The following is a 20191-nucleotide window of genomic DNA, read 5'->3' as shown; positions in this document are numbered from 1 at the left end:
TATGTATAACGGGCTAACATTTTTCAAATGGCACAGATTTTCCCTTTGGAAGAAGCTGATTCATCGGTGTGGAAACATTTTGCACTATGGTCTCAACTTCACTTACATTTCCAGTTAAAAGCATGATCAAAATGCCCCATTTTGTTATGGTCAAAAGTGTCTCCTCTTGTTTCACATTGTACTGTGGCGCACTGGACCTGCCTGCAGAAGTGGGGGCCGTGCTTTCCTGGAGAACATGGGGGATTGTGCCCGAGTGTGGGCACAGGCATTGTGGCCACTGCAGTGGCACAGCCCCATGTTGCATCTGACACTGCTTCAAAGACCTCTGCCTTCAGCAAGGTTGGGAGCTGATGGGAACAGAGCTGAGCTTCAGGTCAGTCTCCTGCACTTCTCAGAGGTCCACCTCAATCGTGGTCTTCTCCTGAGAATCCGCCATGTGGCCCTCAGGTGACCTTTTCATCATGTGAAGAGTGTCCACAGGCAAGTGAAACACATGCCTGCATTTTTTCATCTGCTCAGGAACAACTCTTGCTTTGTTTTTGAGTATTTTCCAGTAAGACTGAAGCACCTCCGTCCCTAGTGAAGGAATGGTGTGACTGACTGTGGTTTCCTTTCTCCATTTACTGTTGTGCTCTTGACTGTGCCCCCTTTTTTACACCCATTCCTCAAGAGCACTTTAATTGCAGTGTAACAGGAAGTTTTTAATGAGCACATTGTTGTTGGGATTCAGAGAGCAGGCTTTGTGCTGCTTCTGAAGAAAGTACATTTGGTAGAGATTATTTTTCTGGAACAGTTTAAGTGGGCACATGGAGAGGAAACTGAACATAACCCCACAGTGATTTCCTTTCGGGATGAAGCTGCCAGAAGGGCTGGAGCCAAGGCCAGCCTGGCCCCAGCATCTGTGAGTGCTTCAGGAGGGTCTTGTGGCTGAGCCAGTCAGGGAGGCTGACCTGTCCACCAGGAGAGACAGTGCCTTGCAAATGATGCTTCCTGGTCCTCATTCCAAAGTGGTCAGCTCTGCCATCCTCCCTGAGCACCCAGGAAGGGTGTCACCATGTCACCATTGGTTTTCTCCTTGTGCAGCATGTTTTGATTGTGGTTTTGAGCAGTTCCAGCTACAGCCTCATGGACGGGCAAGGTGAGTGGTGTGCTGCAAGATGTGGAGCTGAACATGATTTCAGACAGAAAGGCTGGGTGGCAAACCACACAATGCTTTCAGCAGTAATCATTAAAGACTGCTAGGTTTCAGAAAGGAGCCAGCTCATTCCCACCTGTCTGTAGCTACAGCTAGGGCAGAAAAAGTGAATTTTCAGAATGAGAGACACCACAGCATGGAACCGGGCCAGGCAGTCTTCCCTCCCAGGTCAGCCTGAGCAGAGGTTATTTGGAGCTGAAGACTGCTGTGTGTGTGATGGCTTTTTGCTCTTGTTTGTAGTATGCATGTTGCACATGTCAGTTGGGAGTCCAAGCAAAAAGAGCCAGAGGCGAAGGAGTAGGAGATACAATGTCCTCCTCATCCTTGATGGTATTGTGTTTGCCTGAGGCCTGAAGAGATGGCTAAAGACTCCTGCATACCTGACAAGTGGTTAATTTGACAAAACTGGAACAGGAGCCTGTATGTTTAAGGGACCCAAAAGGCAAAAACCTGTCGCCTGTTATTTCAGGAAGTCATGGGTTGAACAGCTGAACTTATATGAACTTTTTCCTCAGCACGGGATTTTGTCAGGAAACCATATTATTTAAAATTTGGTGACTTACCAGTAGTTTGCTTTAAAAGGATCTATCCTGCCCTTAATTATGATCCTTAGATCCAGGACTTTTATTTTGTTTAAGTGAACACGTGTTGTGAAATGCCTTTGTGAATCAAATCTAATCAAGTCTCTATTCTCCAGCTGGAGCCTGGAAACCTGCCCAGAGTTCATGGCAGGGGAAGACGGTGTGACAGGCAAGGAGTGATGACAACCTGCCAGAGGAGCGCCAAAAAAAGGCGGAGCAGTGAACTGGCCCCAGCAGACAAGGAGATTTCCGTGCTTTTCTCCTCTGAAGCGCCTGAACTCCAGGACACACTGGGCGTGTGAGTTTACTCCAGTGAGCCCGAGGCAGTTTCAATTTATGCAACTGCTGCTTGCTCAGCAGATGAGAGGCCCAGCTCTCTCTGATCTCAATGATGTTCAGAGAACAGACTCTTCTGTAGCATTCTCCAGCATCCAGATGGGCATCTGCCCAGTGCCAGGTGTGGATGTGTTTTGCGTTTTTCCAAGCCATGTTTTTGAGGGGGCTTGAAAATGAGCATCTGAGGACCCCATAGACTTAAAGAAGAAGAAACTATTACTATTCAAATGACAGAGCGAACAGAAGGAAGGGACATGCTCCTGAGTTTTCATTCTGGACATGTGACAGTGACTCACTTCCAGGGTTAGGGTGACAGATACCAAGGGGTCTCGGGTGCAGGGATATGAGCCCTGTCAGCCTCAGTGCTCCGACAGGGATTGCTGGTACAGTTGCAGTAGCATCTAGAAGGAGTACTGTCCTCCAGGGTCTCAGCATCCCCAGGCCTACCCTGAGTGATCTGCCTGCACATGAGCAGGCAGTGACACTTCTAGTCCTCTCTCCACACCTAAAGACTTATCCTTTAACCAGGTCACTTTGGGGAAAGCCTGGCACACAATCTCCACAAAAGTTTGTGTATGCGGTGCAGCTTCACAGCAGCATCATGTGCTGGCAGCATCTGCAAGCACCAGTGTGCTCATTGGAGATGCTGGCAGTCCTGGTGTGTCACTTCCCCAGGGCAGACTGGCCACACAGAAGGCTAGTAGCACACACAGCTGCAAATTGGTAATTCAGGATGTGCTGATGTATCTGTTCTGTACTGATCTGCACAGCTGGAGTGACCAGCTTGACTTGACATATGCTAACCTGAGAGGCAAAGAGGAATTTTGACCTCCCATGTCTCCTCATGGCAGTCTGTGGTGCTGGCAGTACAGTGCCAGTGCCGTACGGCACCAGCATTTACCACATGCTTATTAACGGGAAAATTAAGAGAAATGTACCCAGCATGACAGCTGTGCCGGGCACCACCAGGCTGACAGCCTTCAGGAAGTGCTGCAGTTCACAAAGTTAAATGAGAAGCCTGCGTCAGCGCACCCCTCCTTTACAGGAGACAAACAAATGGGTGTGTTCTCTAGGTGAGCATCACACCTGCATGCTGTGTTGATGTACTGTGTTGCGCAGGGATCTCAGGTCTTTTGGGGAAGGTGAGAAGCCAGAGCCCTGCAGGACATGAGGCTGGAGGAGTACCATTGCTCTTCAGTATTGAATCCAAAGAGCCTGATGTGACCCAGAGCAGAATGTAGGACAGTCTTGCATCAGGCCTGGAGTACACACCTGCCTTTTAAAAACAATCAGCAGGTTTGATTACAGCACAGCATGGCAGCTTGAACAAGGAGACAAACAGTATGACTGGTATTTACCATTGGGACTGTAATTATGCCTGCAGGTCCCATGCTGCCGGGGCCCCAGTGTGGTAAGGGTTGTATGAGGCATGATAAAAGATCATTCCTGGCTCGAAGAAATTAGAATCTCATTTAAAACATCCCAGGAGGGTGAGCCAAATGAGGATGGTGTACAAGATTGAGGTTTGGAAAAAGCAGGGTGAGTTTGATTAAAGACAAGGCAGCTTCCTGGAGGCTCCCACCGAGCTTTGAAGGTTTGCCAGCACCTTTGCTGCCCCACATTGTAGGCCAGATAGTGTAGATGGGCAGGCAGGGTGTGAGGGCAAGACACGATGGTGTCACAGGCTTTGGGTCGAGAAGGAGGGTGGTGGGCTGCAGCAATGTATATGTGTGTGTATACATATATATATATATTCAGAAGGAGTGGGGGAAGGTGAAGGCTCCTTTCCCCAAGGCTGATGAAGGATGAGAGCACACCGAGTCCTCTGCAAACACCCGAGACCACCGCTCCCGTCAGAGCAGGCGTTCCCTCTCGGCGTGTGCCCTGGCGCTCAGCAGGACCCTCAGCACAGCCCTCGTTCGCCCGGCGCCACGGGGGCAGGAGGCGACCGCCGGTTGCCGCGGGGCCAGTGCCGGTGCCCGCCGCGCGGTGTCACTGCCGGCCTGGCGGCCGCCGCCGCCGAGCGGGGTGCGGGAGGGTGAGGTGCGGGCTTGCAGCCCCGCGGGAGCCGGCACAGCGCTTGTCTCCCCCGCCCCGTACCACCTGCGAATCCCGCGGGCGGGGGCATGCTCCGGCAGAGCTCCCGGGAAGGGGCACCCCGGGGGTCTCGGCAGCCGAGAGCACGGCAGGCGCCCTTCACCCTCCCCGGGGTGGAGCGAGCAGAAGTGATGAGCGGAGCCGAGAAGAGCCCCCGGTCCCCGCCGGGGCCTGGCATGAGAAACCCGCGCGGATGGACACTGCTCGGTGTGGGGCCCAAACACCTCCGCTGGCTGTGCAGCTCAAGGAGAGCAGCCAAGAGTGACTAATCCGAGCCTGGGGCAAAGCTGGACCGAGCACATATGATTGCTCTTTGATTTATTAGTGGTGTTATTGATTTTCACTTCTGTCTCAGCGCAGGCTTTAGAGCAGCTTCCAGCTGGCTGGCCTTCAGCTGCTGCAAAAGCACCTACAGCTGCCGCCACCTCACCTGCCTGCTGCACCTTTCCAACACAGGATGAGCTGGAAAGCTTGAGCCTCACAGTTCTCTTGGAGAAGACACATCTGGCATTCCTTGGGTTGCCTGCTGGTAGTTATTTACACTGGACATCACAAATTTCTGATTACAGATGGGGCTTTTACACTACTAGAAAGGAGTCCAGGGCAGTTCATGCTGGTTTGGCATATGTTAGGTTCTCTTCTTTTGGCAGGGAGAGGCTGAGTTCTGCAGCCCCCGGACCGAATGCACTTTGCCCTGTGTTTTACTTTCAAGAATAGTCTTCTGCAGGGTGCAGATTTGGCAAATTGGGAATCCAGCCACAGGGAGAAAAGAGGTCCCTCAGTTCGCCAGCAATCTCCACGAGTGTGGTGTTAACCTGCTCACCAAGGACAACCAACTTTCTCCTTCTTGCCAGAAGCCTGATCAGCAGTGTTGCTGCAGAAGAGTCCTTCCTCCTAACAAGCAGACATATTTGAGCCAGTAACCTTGCTCTCATGGTGCACAAAGGGCAGCATTTAACTACGCTGCATTTTCAAGCAATCTTAACTTAATTCTCCTTTGAGCAGATTTTAATAGCTTTATCTGCTTCCTCTGGCTTCAGAATTTGCTTTGCTAATTAAAGAGCCTGAAATTTAATGTTTCTTTATGATGCCTGAAATTTCCTACAGAAATCCATTTTCTCCTCCAGTTTGAACAAGTCACCAGATCTAATATGATATGACAGGCAAGAATTTCATACAGCAGGGTATACACGGAGCAACGGTGTCTCAGCAGGCTCCTCCCCTCCAATTCAACTCACTGAGGGTAGCTTTGAAAAAAAAGCTCGGTATTTCCTGGGCATACTTCATCTCCAGTGCTCCTGTATTGTATTTCTGTGCACAAGTACTTTGACATACATGTTCAAAGCACTTTGCAAGCAGTAGATCACCAATTTCAGGGGGGCGGCTGGTGTGGTCAACAGTCCTCCAGGCAAGGCAGGGAGCAAAACTCATGAGCAGCAAACTAGCTTCCTTCCTTCCTTCCTTCCTTCCTTCCTTCCTTCTTTCTTTCCTTCCTTCTTTCCTCCCTCCTTTCTTTCCTCCCTCCCTCCCTCCTCCTTCCTTCCTTCCTTCCTCCCTCTCTCCCTTCCTTCCTTCCTCTCTCCCTTCCTTTCTCCCTTCCTTCCTTCTCCTTCCTACTCCTCCCTCCCTCCCTCCCTCCCTTCCTTCCTCCCTTCCTCCCTTCCTTCCTCCCTCTCTCCCTCTCTCCCTTCCTTCCTCCCTCTCTCCCTTCCTTCCTTCCTCCCTCTCTCCCTTCCTTCCTTTCTTCCTTCTCCCTCCCTTGCTCCCTTCCTTCCTTCCACAGGCATTCCTCAGTTTAAGGGGCTCCCACCCCAGATATGTCTCTGTGCGAGTGATATGAGCTGCAGCAGTATGTACCACGCTCATTGCTTCTGTTCAAGGTCTCATAGTTTGTTGTTCTCCCAAAGTGCCACCACAGAATTACAAAATTCTGGGGTGGTCATCCTTTTGGGTTAAAAATAAAAATCAATTCTAGCACTCATCTTTCTAGAAAGATTCTTCGCAACACTGGAGCACACCCAAGAGGCTGAAAATCAGAAGAGAAATTAAAATATCCTGTATTTGATTTTACTTTAAAGCTGGCAATTATGAAAGTACATTTTATGTGCAAGGGTGGGCAATGACTGGATTTTGATTCACTCCTTGACTTTGGAGTTGGAAATAGCTATCTCAGTGCAGGTGGAAGTATTTAATTCTGCCACATGTCTAATGGAGAACTGGCCTATGCATAAAACTATAAATTACGGCTGTTGAGACTTGGTAGGACTGCTCTCATCTGAATCAGTTTTAGAAACATCTGGGCCCAGGGATGTAAGCTGGCACTACCCTGGTTGTGCCACCAAACCATCTTATGCAAAACGCCTTTCCCACAGGTGGGCTTTAACAAACACCACTTCTTTTGGTGCTTGTCGGTGCCTTTCTTCACTTCTTCCTCTTCACCAGCTGTCAGTTTGCTAGATGATTTCTGAATGTGGCAGGTGGGTACAATTTGCTTTCGTGACTGTTGCAGCAGCTCACACCAAATCCCACTTACTGCCCTTTTGGGAGGTGCAGAATTAGGTGCTGGTGGGCAGAGTCCTGTGGAGCAGCAATTAATTTAAGGGGGTTGAGGCTGGGTGTCCTAGAGTACAGCTGATGGAAGCTGGAGGTCAGTGCCAGATCCTCAGCACTCAGGAAACTTCATGTGGTCTCTGGCAAGGGTGATAACTCTCACCAGCCAACTTGGGTCTGAGCAGTGCTGCCTTAAGTGTGGGACTGTTTAACCCCAAGGGGAAGAAGCAGGAAGCAGCATTCTGGAAAGAAGCACTAGGGAGGGCTCCTCCTGCCTGGAGGAAGGCAGTAAGCATCTCATGAATGGTAAGTTGCTGTGGCATGAAGGGAGAAACACAGCATCTGGACAAAACATAAGGTAAGCAGTCATTTTAGTTGCATTAATGCATATGGTCCTGCTTGCTTGAGGTGTTTAAGAGATAAACAAATGCCTGCATTCCCACAGATAAATTAAATTATGCTATGTACAACAAATAGTATATAACAAGCTTATTAAAGACTGGAGAAGGCTTGGGCTGCTCTGGACGAAGATGTGGGCAGAGATGTGGATTAATTTGCACACATCTACATGATATTTTTGTGTATACCAGTGTTTTAAACCAGCTTTACAACTAGCAAAGTTGTCTTGAGTTGAAAAAATAAGTCAGACTGGATACAAGGAAATGTTTTTTCCCTGTGAGGACAGTTGAGCAGTGGAGCAGGTTGCCCAGAGGGGCTGTGCAGTCTGCATCCTCTGAAGTTTTCAAGACTTGGCTGTATAAAGCCCTGAGCAGTCTGGCCTCATTGCTGACCCTGCTGTGAGCAAGAGGTTGGGCTGATATCTCCTGAGGTCCCTTACAGCCTGAATTATCCTTGATCTTGTCTCTGTTCATGGAAGGATTGGGCTTTACCATGCAGCTGCAGCTCAAATGGTCTCTGTGTGCATGTCCTTGCAGACACACGCTCACTCCTTCCCTCCCTTCCTCCTTGAGCAGCTGGTGTTTTGCTGGTAAGTGATGTCATCCCATTTGCTTACTTAAGAGAGGCATCATTAGTGAGTAAGTAGTTTATGTAATGCTGCTGCTGCTAGTGCAAATTAAGGTAGAGCTGGGTTAAGCAGGCCCAGGGCAATGAGGGCATACTCTGCATGGTGGGCTATGGAGAAAATTGCTGCAGGAGGCTAGCGGGCTGGATTACAGGAGCTTAGAGGATGGAGAAACACTGCATTTCTTTCCTGTTCCCTGTGCCCTGCATGGCAAGAGCACTGATTGGGGTTTTTAGTCTGTTGCTGTAAGTGAGCTCAGTAAAGGTGTGTTCTCTGGCAGTGCCCTTTACCCAAAAAGACCTGCCTTTGGAGAACAAATGAGGCTTTAAAAAATAGTTTAAAAAAATCAGTTACTTTTGTAAAATCACTTTTTATCTTTGCCTGTGTGGATTTCTGTACAGGTTTTGCCTTGTGAGGCTGTACCAGACTCCAGAGCTACTGAGGTGCTGCAGCAGCTAAGGACTATAGGATGGGGGGGCATACAGACTTGACGGCACCAGCAGAACCTATTCTTTGGGCTTAAGGGAAAAGTTTAAGGGCAAAACTCAGATTTAAAAAAAAGGAAGGAGCTGCTTGAAAGTTGTTTCAGCAGCAGATAAACCTTGGTGTTTTCTTCTCCCCCACTTGTGTACTATTACTGCTTATGCTCCAGTGGCACTCAGAAATATGTGTGTGGAGCTGTTGTGAAGCAGAAATGGTGCACGACAGAGCATTTGCCACCAAGGATGTATCTCAGACCAAACAGAGAAGATGGATAAAGGAAGGACAGAAGATACAGAGGGCTGACAGGGGAACATGACACCATAAAGCATCTGGCTCCTGTCTGTACTATACACCTCACCTTCAGAGATGTGTGTCAGACTCTGCATTCTCCTGAACTCTAAGAGAACTGGAGTGCAGAAGGCTTACACCTATCATATAGCTCAGGTGAGAGTCTGGCCCACCTCACCTCATGTAGTTGAGCAGATGATGTTCCTACCCAGCTTAGCCTACACAACATCAGTTTGCTCGTGTTGCTAATAAAAGTCTGGTTTGGATTAGCACATAGGGCTAGGTGAGAGGGAAGGAAAATAAATACAAACACAGCCCTTTGGTAGGCAGAATAATAATCACTACTCATTGACTCAATAACAAGGATCTTATCACTGTAAAAGAACTAATGTTATTGAACAACATCCTAAAAATGCCATTGTCTCTAAGGAGGGAGACCAGACCCATGGAAGACAGGAAAAGAAAGCAGAACTGGTGAATCATATAAACATAATTGATTTTTCAGAGTTTTAAAATGTTATTAGGAAAGCTGTCAGTGTATCTCCAGTGACTGGTGAAAGGCAGGGCAATAGTATCTACTGAGGTCCAGGGCAGCACAGTCTGTTGTCCTGCAGATCTGAGACCCCTTGTTGGGAATCTGGCAGCTGTGAGCACCAAGTGTCACCTGCAGGCCTAGAAAACCATCAGCGCCAGCTGCAAGTCTGAGGAGCACATCTGGGCATGCAGCTGGGCTGCAGCGTGGAGGATGCTCCGAGATGGATGTAACACACTGGTCCCTTCTGCCAAAGCAATGAGTGCTGTGGGAGCTAAGCTGCAAGACCTGCAAAGAGAAATTACAGTAGTCAAGTCTGTGTTGTGAGTGCGCTTATTTCTGTTGAGAGACCCTGATGGGATCTAGTGGAGGGATAATGGGACAGGAATACCTTTGAACCCCCTGAGGTCTCTTGGGCTTTCCTGGGAAAGGAGGGGCTAAAAGGGCTGTGGAGGCTTGCTGTCTGCATCCACCTCCACCTTATCCCTGCCAAGAAGCAGCTGGCAAAGAAAGAGGGGATTTTCATCCTGCCGGTGTCTGCCAAGCACTACATCTTTGCTATAACTTGGGCTGAGGACAAAGGATCCGGGCTTCACCTGGGAGATTCCTGTTCCCAGTGTAAATCACACAGCAAGAAGTACACAGCTGGTTATTAGCCTAACCTTACATCTCAGCCTAACATAGGCATGACTCCTACTAGCAGTTTTGTTTGTGCATTTAATCACAAGTTCATTTACTGCTAGAGACCGGTGCTGGCATCTGAGCCTTCTGGGCATGATTCCAAAGAAAGTGGGAGCGTGTCTCTGTCTCCCAAGCTGGAGCCCACTGAGACTGAGATGCAGTAGCTCAGCTACCCTCTGTGGAGAGGAAGGGCTTGGGACCTGGAAAGGACTCACCTTACTTACACTCATCCTGGCTGATAAATGCTGTCTGTGCCCCCTTCTTGGGGCAGCCTGCCTGATTTGAGAATCTACCCCTAGGCACTGTCCTTGGGGTGGTCTGATCAGGGAGAGCTGCTCTCTTCTTGCCTTGCTTTCTGTATTTCTTTTTTAGGCATCCCAAAGGACTGCACACCAGTGTGTTCAGCCAGTCTGAGAGTGACTGCAATTGCATGGAATTTGAAAGTAGAATTATTTGTTACTACACAAACCTAACTCAGTGCACACGTATTGTGCTCTGTGTTGTTTTTAAGCAAAACTATTCTTATAATCACATTCATTGACAATTAAAAATGTATATACGGAAATCTTGTTAAAGATACAAATGTGGCTGCTTGATTATAATGACAAAGTGCAAAAAGAAAGGGGGGGGGGGGGGAAGTCGTTCTCTTTGTTCTGCCTTTCTTCCCTGAAGTAAGAACCTGGTTAAATGAGTTAACCATTATCCTACACTTCAGAATAATGTTGCTAAAAATGAAACGTAAAATTAGCCTGTCATTTTTCTGTCATTCACTTGAGGTTCAAGCTGTCCTTCCACAAATCTTTTAATTTCCATTAACATAACTTGTGGCAGACATGGTATTTCAGCAGCAGCTACAGAGCACAAACTGGTCAGGCCCTCGCATCCTTCAAGCCAGGGCTGTCCTGCTCACAGCTCACTCAGAGGGAAGTTTTGCTCCTCCTCCCTGCAAAGACCCTCTTGTAGGAAATCTGGCCAGGAGCATAGCCCTACTCTCCTGCCTCCATGCCTAAACTGTGCTCCATGGGATGTCCATTCCCTGCTGTGCCAGGAAGGCTCGCGTTACTCTGTGATGCTGGTGAGGACAAAGTGGGGCCGGTGGCCTGGTCCAGCAGAGAGCTGAGGTGGCTGCACTGCTGTGTGAGGGTGTTGGGAAATGGGGAGGCAGCTTGGAGGGTTTTACTGGGAGCTTTGTGAGGACAGTGGGAACCTGCTGTGATCCTCAGGAATGAGCCAAGTGGAGTCCAGATGTAAGCAAAAGCAATCTCCTCTCCTTCATGGCTGGTCTCTGGTGTGGGATGAAGCTGGAGACGTAGCTCAGATGGCACAAAACCCAGCCCTGGCAAGATCCCAGGCATCTGCGTGAGAGGGCAAGAGCAAGAAAGACAGGGGGCTGATGGTCTTGGCACGTGCCATAAGGAGCCAGCTGACTCTGGCAAAAGCGAGAAGTACAGGTCAGGTCCAACACAGCACCACCCCTTCGATATCAGTGAGAATCCCTCCAGAGACACAGTGCTCGGACTCCTGCCTCAGGCAGAGAGTGCTCTCAGGTTTTGCAGAACATCATAGGTTATGATTATGCCTTATCTAATGGATGGGAGGCAGTGCTATTTGGACAGTAACACACATTCACGCTTGGCTATTTTGGTACTGGAGGAAACTGTTTCTCTACTGGATGCTGAAGAGGCCTGCACTGCTCCCATCTGTTTGAGTAGTGGGTGTCTTTGATCAATTGGCCAGGCAAACCAGCTAAACTCCCTCTGAGATTCTGCTCCTGCAGTGCTTTGTTTGTCCAGAGCTTCTCAGTTTTATCCTCAAGCTGTTGGCATCAAACATTTTTTTTTTTAAAGCCTGAGGAGAGTCTAAAAGTGAATTTGTTTCTAGTTTCAGCTGGAAGACACTGTGTGTTGGCTGGCACACAGCCGATGCACAAGCCCTGCCCAAAGCCAGCTAAAGCACTTTGTCTGATAGAAGTTCTTGGTCTTTCAATTTGATGTCTTCAATCCACAAGCTGCCACTCTGATTTTTCGGGCAGTCACTCTGCTTAATGAGAATTTTAGGATTTCACCAGTAGTTTCTAGACCAATCTTGGCCTTGCTTTTCTTCCCCAGGTTGAAATGTATGTAGATGAAGCTCACATCATTAGGGCCAAGAAAGTGTGTGCCAACTGAAGCTGTTTTAGCTATGGTGCCACCTCCAAGCAGTCCCTGCATGCAAGTTTTCATGCCAGGTTGAAGCAGGCATCATCCAGTATTAATAGCGGTGACTGTTCTAGGAACAGACCTAAGGCAAAGCTGATCAGTGTTTGCCATCACACCAGCTCCTTCCAGACCAATTCTTGAGGACATGACATTAGTAACCCGGTACAGATGTGTGCACAGGTGGTACTTGGTGGTGAAATCTGAGCTGAGTTGTTTCTAGCTGGTTATAGGCTCAAAAGTACCTGTGAAACAGGGTTTTTACTGGTGGGGGGAACAGGCTGTGAGAGGAAAGGTCATCTTGGCCCTCACACCTGTCACATTCTGAATGAGCAGCAGAAATCATAAAATAGCCAAAAGCCCACCCATGGGGCAGGGGGTGCATGATCTTACAGTAAAACTGCCCTGCTTCTAGTAATGCAGTCTCTGTTTCTGTTCATTTAAAAGCTGCTGTGTCCCTTTGCTGCTGCTGATTGGGAGTGCTGGCCAGGGCCAAATCCTTCCTTCAGCTTTACACAGTGGCTCACTTTTGACCTGTAATATTTGCTGGGCTTTTTTTTTTTTTTTTCAGCAGAAACTGTCCATCAGGTTAAGCAACGGAGGACATATGCTACTGATGGGTGGAGATCATAAAGATTTGGGGCTGGGTTGGTTATTGTCACCTCTAACCTGCATTGCATCAGGAAAGGCTGCTCACTCCTGGCCCAGCCTGGTTTCTGTTGAGGAAGAAATGTCAGCGCTCCTAGCAGCTCACCTCTGCTTGCAGATACCAGCCCACGCTCAATCCCAAATTCCCTTGGGGTGCAGGGAGCTCAGCTCATTTTTGGTTTGATAGCTATTTTCCTTTCAAAGGTGGTGGTGACTGTATTTGAAAGGCATGAGTTTCTAAAATATCCCACCTCCTCGAAAAACCATAGTTTTTAACTTTCTCAGAGAGACTTGAAACATCCGCTAGTGTCACAGGAAGCAAAAGCAGCAATGTTAGGAATGAAAGAAACATGCCTCATCCATCTCTGAAATTTGTCTGTGCTCAGAGCTGTCATGCCTGGCCATCTCATCGCAAGCAATTTGGGGTGAGCATTGACTCATCCCCCTCATTCTGCTTTTTACACCTCCACACATCTGCCTGTGTTTTTAGAGTTGTGCTCCAGTGAGAATAACAGTTTGTTTACTCCATGAAGGCAATATTACTAGTGCCTAAAAAATTCTGGATGGTCCTGCTATTGGTGAACGGTGTCAGCATTTTCCTAAGTTATATGAAACTGTTTTGACATGCTGTGACAAATATTATAGAGAAATAAATGGAGGTATTTTTTCAGCAATTTAGGTTTGATACAGGAGGAACTGCAATTTGCACCCCTGTGGCTTGCAGGTTGCTGACCCCTTCTTTGACCAGCTTGTTACTCTGCAGCAGCAGGACCTGGGGTAGTATGTGACCACCCTCCCCAGAAAAACATTTGAGAGGAAAGGCTTTGTGTTCACAGAAGCCAGAGAGACTAAGATGCCAGACGAAGAAGGACATTTCCTTTGCATTTTCCTGGGACTATAATCATGGCTTCTAGATGACAGCTCCATCCCAAAGGTCAGGGAGATGCAAGACAGCTTTGCATTAAGTCACACACTGGAGACACTAAGGCTCACTTGCTAGCTTGATCTGATGGGCATCCTTGCAGGAGGGATGCAGGTAACTCCCAGTGTGCCAGTGGTCCTGGTGCAGACCCTGTTGAATTGTTGCTGGGGTGTCCTGTCCTTCAGGCAGTAGATGCAGCTATGCACAGGATCTGCTTTCCACACAGATGGTTTCATTAGACCAAGTCAAGCTCTTAATGTGAAGCAGGGCAGTGGCGCTGGCTCCAGTGGAGTTTCATCTGTCTGTGGCAGAGATGAGGTCTCCTCTCAGGACCAGTGCCTGGTGTAATTTCCCTGCAGCCAGTGTGCAGAGTCAAAGAAGAGCTTGGCTTTCCACAACCATTTTTCTGAAGTGACCTGCACACCCAATTGGGGCAATGCCTGAGTAGACGCCTAATCTGAAACCAGCTAGTAAAATAACAGGAGTCCTGTTTTTTGTGTGGAGTTGTGTTTTCGTTTTTAAATTTAAAGGTAATAGATCATGTTATAGTTGAGCATCTTTTACTTTAGAGTCAGTAGCTTCCTGTTTTTAAGTTTCTTCATTGCACACTTACTAAAACCAGACTTCTGTGACCCTTATATTTTGTCCCCTTCAAGATGGCTCCTGAACATATGTTTAAAAACCCTGGGTGTTTGCCTGCAGGTTTGTGTGTGGCAGGGCAAGTAGGAGTAAGAGCTGGTAATAGAGAACAGCAGGAGCTCTCGATTTCCTGCTCTTTCTATTGCTTTCAGGTACCTCTAAAACAAGGTGCTCCACAGCCCTGTGGTGCAATCTGCAGTGATGAGACTGCACTCTTTGACATTTTGATTTCTTGCTTTTTTTTGCTCACCTGAAAGACTAATCCCTGCCTCTGTGCCTTGCTGTGATTCAGCTCCTGCTGCATAACTCCTGACATGCCTGAAATACGGTTTAACCAGTGACATGAGGTCTTATCCCTCGCTCCAAAGCCTAAATGAAAGGACAGCTTAATGTAAGTAATGAGCTCCCAAAACCGTTGTGTGTGGAATGTTATGCATCTTTCCCTTTTATGAGGCATGTCCGTCATTAAACCATCCCAAAACATTCTAAAGGTGCGCATACACATGTTCATCCTATTACAAAAGAATCGCTCATTACAGATTCCAGGACTCCATGTTTCTCAGGCAGGAGGCAAGCGACATGCTGGGCACCAGCTGTGCACAGACTGTCACCCCTCACATCACACATCACTTGCTATGTGCTGGCTGACCTCTGCCAAAATATTATCCCAGCAGCCACGCCACATTTGGCTGTGTAAGGGCTGCCAGTGCCCTCAGCCAAGCGGAAGAGCGCAGCATTGCATCTGCTAAGTGCCGGCTCAGAGAAGTGGTCAGGTTCTTGGCTGCCATAAATTGTTAGGGTTGTGCTACTCTCAGAGGAACTACCTGCTTTTGCAGTGCCTCATCACCATTTAGAAATCTGGGCCATTAACAAGACAGATGGTCTTAATCCTCTTCTTATTGGGTAGTTGTGCACATCACAAGTGGGACTTATTCAGCTGTTATGGGCGGTCAGCAGAGACGTCAAGGACTAAGTGTTAGTGGAAATTGAATGATTGCTGCCTCTGCAGCTGGTCCCTCCCAGCCAGGTTGGAGCAGATGGCAGGCGAGAAACTCTCTGTATGGTACCTGTTTGGTCACTGAAAAGAAGACCAGTTCTCAGAACAGTTACAGCTTTCATAAAGAAAAATAACCACCCACTGAATAATAGCTCCAATAGTCAGGAAATGCCTTAAAGGATAAATGTGCAGGTAAATGCTGTCGCAGAGCCATCAGGACGCTGCAACCCCTGTGAGAGTTGACCGATGTGTTTCTGCTGAAAACAGCATTCCTCACTGGTGTTATGATTTCATTACAGTTGGTATCACAACTCAAAAATGCATTTGTCCTTGTCAAGCATTGGTATGGCATGACAGGAGAAAAAAGAAAAGAAGTGCTGTCGTACAAACTCAGTGAACACTTCAGCTTACCACAACTCAATCTTTCATTCTTCTTTCCTTTGTGCCACTACCTCAACCATTTTTGAGTGCTGGCCCTGCTATTTATAAAGTGTCATGGTGCCCACCTTCACCTTCCAGCTTTCTTTTGCTACCACACAGTGAACATCAGTTCAACGTCAAGGATTTGGCCTCTTGAAACAGTGTTTTTGGTTTTGGTTTTTTTTTTTCCATTCTCTGTAGCCCTTTTCAAATTCATAGCAAAGCCTTTCAGTAGAGTTAATGAATTATTCTGCAGAGGCCAGGCAGTTTCTGGAATGCTGGACTCAGACATCACAGAACTAATTCTCCTGTAGCCCTGTCACTGAGAACACATCAGTGTTTCCCCCTTCAGCTTCCTTGCATTTCAGCTGCTGGTGCAGGACCAGGCTCATTCTGTCTGAGCTGTATTACGTGAATCATAGCAAGCCACTCCTTGCAGAGATTATAATCTTTCTAATCTTCTATCATTATCTCCAAAGCATCAGGAATGTTCTGGATAAATATTTGCAGAAAAAAAAAAAAAGATACCTCAACTCCCTGTGACTGAGCTGGGTTTAAACCTGATTTTCTGCTTTGAGCTCATCTCCAGTTTAAAACTTGAGTGTGTTACAGGTACAGATTATTTGCTCTGAGCAGGGTTGAAATGAGAGTAAAGAGAGGGTGAAGGCATCCCAAGCCAGAGACTGTTCTGATGTATGCATGGGTCAGATCCCATGCTGGTGTGAACAGAGCAGAGTCAACAGAACTGTGGTGGTATACCTTAAGCTGAGTATCATGTCTTTCTGGGTAACATTACTGAGCTGCAGCTATCAGAAATGTACCTTATTGAATGGAAAAAATCCTGAGACATGAAGTCACCAGGTCTGATGTTTATTTCAGCCTATCTGCTCCTCCACAATCACTGGATCAGCAACAAAATATTAAGATGACTGTTTCTGCACCTGCCCTAGACCTTGCGAAACAGAACAGCTCCACAGGTGTGCAGGACCCACCATTCCTGTGAGGCAGGTGGTCAGCGTGGGCACCAGGGTCCAGCCCCAGAGCCTCTCCACACCACATTTCATGTGAGGATGCAGGGCTGAGCTCTGAGGAGGAACCAGAACCATCAATTTCATGAATCTGTACAGATCCAAAGGTCACCCTGGTTTGTCTCCAAGTTACTGGGAGGCCTTTAGGGAGTCTTAGGTTATGAAAGACCAAGACAGAGGAATTGAGGAGCAGTGTCCCCATACAGGCACTGAAGAGGTTGGGGCTGGTATTTCTCTACATCAAGACTGCTACTTTGTAGTGGAAATATATTTGTAAGCACGTCAGAAAACCAAGGTGAGGTAGGCAGTCCGATGGCTCATTTCTCTGGCTCAGCTCTCCTGAGAGGTGCAGGGACTGGTATGCTGGGACCCTGGGGAGGGGATGTGCTCACACCCCTCAGCAGAGAGGCCAGTGCCACAAGATGCATGGTGTGCACATCTGGAGGCAGTGAGGAAGACATACACCTTGGCACAGAGGCAGGTTGCCAGCTGCTAGGCACCATAACCCAAGGAGTTGATCTGCTGCTGCCAAAACACAGCCTGCTCCTCAGATCCAGCATCCCCCATGCTTGTGTGGCTCCTCCAGAGACCATCGCCACCAGGACGCTTTGCTTTCTGGAACAAACTAAGAGCAACTGGAGGGAAAGCTAAGATGACAGTCAGACGCTCTGCTTTGAATCTTGTAGCTTGTCTACCAATAAAATCTCACTCTAAAAGTTACATTTGGCTGTGGATGCACTTCCCTATGAGCAGCCCTTTGACTGTCAAAGCAAGCCGGTCGCTGCCTGCAGGAACCTGCGCTGGGCTCTGCTACTAAATGAAGACGGTATGAGCTGTCAGGCACGGACAACATACTGTGCATTGATATTCTCCTTGCTGAGAGACAATTTCACTTTAGCAATAAGCAGCTGAGAGTGGAACGGGTTATTTGTTTTGCGTTTTACTTTTTGTCAGTAATTTTGCAGGGGATTCTCTCTAGTTCTGCTGCCTGCTGCTGAAACAGGTCCTCAGAGACAGCAGCATCTCACCTTCCCTCTTCAAGAGAGTAGCCTGGTCATTCAGCTTTCTCTTTTTTCTCTTTCTGGCACCTGAGGCTTGTCTGCATGATAAAAATAAGACAGTATTGAATACTATGTAGTATATATTTGGGGGAAGTGGGAAAAAGCAGTCTTACAGCAGAATCAGAGTGTCCTTGCAGTAGCTGCTCTCAACTGAGACAGTCTCTTCCTTCTGGTAGGCAAGCTCTGAGCAGGCTGCCAATTCACAGTAATAACAGTATCCAGAAAAGAATGGAGGCTTCAATTTCTAAACCATTCCTTTCCAGGTCAGCCATGAGTTGAGAAATTAACTGGTATAACCAGTAACCTCTTTTTCCTCCGTAAGTCTATGGAGAGGCCAAGTACAGTGGGACACAGACTGTCTTCTTACAGAGAATGACTTGAAAGCAATGTCGAACAGAGATGTTCAGTATTTTTTTTGTAACTTCCATGAGGGAATGGCTTGTCTTTTCTTGATATAAGGGGGTGGACAGATTTTGCATACGAAAAGAACCTCTTGTTTCTACTTTTTACCTCCAGGCTGCCTCTGCTCTTACTTGCAGAGCTGCCTGATCACCCAGTCCTCAGCGTTTCAGCAGCTCCAGCCCCTTTATTTCAAGAGAAGATCCCACCTACCAAACTGGTGTTTTCTGTGTTGGGCGTAAGGTACCAAAATCTCTTACTTTCTGGGATTTCCTGGTAGGTAAGGGACACAGTGAGCTCAGTACCATGCAAAATCAGAGCCTGCATGTTCTGAATTTTCTTCCTGAGACACTAATAATAGAAAAGAAACAAATACTCTGGTAGAGTGGCTGCAATTTGCCTGGTTCATCTACAGGGAGAAAATCTTCAATGAAGTCTGTATTGGTTCCCATTTATCCCTTTAAGTTCATGCTGATAATCTAGGGTAAATCTTGCTCTGAATTTGCAAACAAGTTATACCTTCAGCTTGGGAGGACACAGGCCATGTACCTCAGAGGCTTTGTGTGTGTGTGTGTATATATATATATATATATATATCTGTATAAATGGGTGGCCTGGAAGTTGCAGTTGGTCCTGACTGTCTTTGTCTCACAAAAAGGCAGTGCTCTGGGGGACATATTTCTCTGCTTTTCTAGCAATGCTGTGCATTAATGCCATTCCTCAAGCTAAGAATAGCTAGAATTCATCTTGATGGCTGTTGAAACAGCATAGACCAGAACAGCAGATCTTAGTAACATGCAGGCCAAACCCAGCTCTCAGCTGCACAGACTTCTGTGCAACAATTTGAAAGTTAATGATGCACTAGGGACACTGTGGTGTAGATGAAGTACCATGCTGGTTGAAAAACCACTCTCAGAGCTCTCTCTGGTTCCTTTATCTCAGTGGAAGAGGTAATTTCAAATAAGGTCTCAAGGGGATTTGCTATGAGCCTGTCTGTACTGGATATTTTTATTAGTGTCCAGTGGGACTGACTGGAGAATATATTTATACCATTTTGCAATGACCTTCTTGCCAGAAAGGACTGAAAACACCCAGAGTGAAGGCCTGAGTTAAAAAATGATCTGGACTAACAGGGGAAATGGCCCAGAATGAAATTCAGTAATGCTGAAGGTGAAATGATATATTTAGGAATGTACAACTGTACAAGTGGCAGAACTATGGCAAAATAAGACCATCGGGTCATAGCAGGTCACGAGATAAATACAAGTCACAGGTATTCTGCTGTGGCAGTTGCTCTGTACACCTGTTATGTGGTATGAGGACAAAGGCTAATTTGTGTGAAGGAGAACTTATGCTAGATACAAAGAAAAATGCTGTTACTGTGAAACTTTTAAAGCACAGCTGGTAGGCAAGGGAGGCCATAAGATCCCTGCTATCATGGGTTTAAGAACAGATTAGATGAAGACCTGTCAGGGGTGGCCACCATGTGCTTTATGCTGCCCTAGCATTGCCTGTGGGTGAGGTGACCTCCCCAGCTCCTGCAGCTCTGTGCACACTCAAGCCTGTGCAACACCAGTTATACCTGCCCTGCACCTTCTCCAGCAGAGTCCTTCCCTGTGCTTGGGCCAGCTGATGATCCAGAGCCGAGAAAGGGGCACTCTGGGGAGGTGACACTGCTCACGCTGCTGCTGTGGGGCCCAGGAAGGCCACTGACACCAGCCACTGCTGCTGTGAAGGGGGATTTATCACCAGTAATGGCCACCTTCAACACATGGGCTTCCATGGCACAGGGATTGGGGAGTCAGCACTGTGTTGCTGGTCCTTCCTTGCTGTTTCACTGCTAGGCTTGGAGCTGGTTCTGCTTTTGTTTGGCAGCAAAGGGGACTTTATCCTTAAGTCCTTATTTGAGGAAGCACACTTTAACCACACAAACAGTCCCCAGATGTCAGCCCCAAAAGTGCAGCAAGAATAAGGCCTGAAGGGACAGGATTTTTTTTCCTGCGCAAACTGTGGGAAAATTGCATAAACTTGCTGAATTTGTCCATGTGAAAGAAGAGCTTTTAAGAGGGCATTTTAGCTACCATATGTCTGTAAGGTGCCACATGGAATTTACAA

General features: G+C 47.6%; 1 protein-coding gene across 1 annotated transcript in view; it reads left to right on the top strand.

Annotated features, from left to right (window-relative positions):
* The first annotated feature begins 6357 nt into the window (after nucleotides 1-6357).
* Nucleotides 6358-20191, top strand: part of RD3 (RD3 regulator of GUCY2D) — a 42729-nt gene continuing 28895 nt past the window's right edge. The window contains exon 1 of the mRNA XM_021280676.2: nucleotides 6358-7117. The gene's annotated coding sequence lies outside the window, so the exon portion shown is untranslated. The remainder of the gene's footprint in view (nucleotides 7118-20191) is intronic.

This window comes from Columba livia, chromosome 3 (genome assembly GCF_036013475.1).
Source record: "Columba livia isolate bColLiv1 breed racing homer chromosome 3, bColLiv1.pat.W.v2, whole genome shotgun sequence".
NCBI lineage: Eukaryota > Metazoa > Chordata > Aves > Columbiformes > Columbidae > Columba > Columba livia.
Note: the sequence above shows the minus strand (reverse complement) of the source record. Positions and strands in the feature narration are given on the sequence as shown.